The sequence below is a fragment of the Petromyzon marinus genome, chromosome 36 (assembly GCF_048934315.1).
Source record: "Petromyzon marinus isolate PM22_M1 ecotype Great Lakes invasive population chromosome 36, UKy_Petmar_22M1.pri1.0, whole genome shotgun sequence".
NCBI lineage: Eukaryota > Metazoa > Chordata > Hyperoartia > Petromyzontiformes > Petromyzontidae > Petromyzon > Petromyzon marinus.
The window spans coordinates 4,753,804-4,754,515 of record NC_133702.1 but is presented as its reverse complement, the minus strand read 5'-3'; positions in this window follow the sequence as shown (position 1 = coordinate 4,754,515).

Here is a 712-nt window from a genome sequence, read left to right as displayed (position 1 = left end):
ACGGCGCCTGTGCCAGGCTAGGTGCACTTTGAGGTCACCGCGTGAAGTGTCGAAGGCTGCTGGCAGGAGGTCATGGGACAGACCCAGCAGGTGCCCAGGGGTTGACCGACCGAGATGACCGGGCAGATGCACCACCAGCTGTACCCCCCCCACTCTCCCTTAGAACTGCTTTTTTGCCTTAACTTGTTGTCCTTCCCCCGCACCTCCGGTCGGCACGGTTGGCTACGTGCGGTGCGAAAGAAGTTCTACATACAACCATGTACAGTACACACACCTGTCAACCCACACGGGTTACTCCGTGTTCTCGTACTGGCAAATTGAGTTTTCAGGTCCATACGGTGTACAGTCGTTTCAATAAAATCTATATTTATCTATTGCTTTGTTTCACCCTTGTGATGGGAGTTTGTAGGATGCACGTTGAGGTGTACAAGGGGCACGCGGGGTGACCAATAAGGTCTGAATTGGTCTGTAATAAGGTAGGGCACTGATAAGGTGTTGACAGGTCCAAGTACAGTGCCGTCAACAAGCGACGTCACGGACCGCCGCAAGAATGACGTCACGCATTTTCCACATCATCCCGTCTTCTCCACGTAATGACGTCACGTAACGATCGCCTCCAACTAACAAATGACGTCACGGCGTGTCAGGTTGTGGTGGTGGCTCCGGCGGGGGGTGTGGGGGAGACAGTCGAAGTGCACATGACGTCATTCAC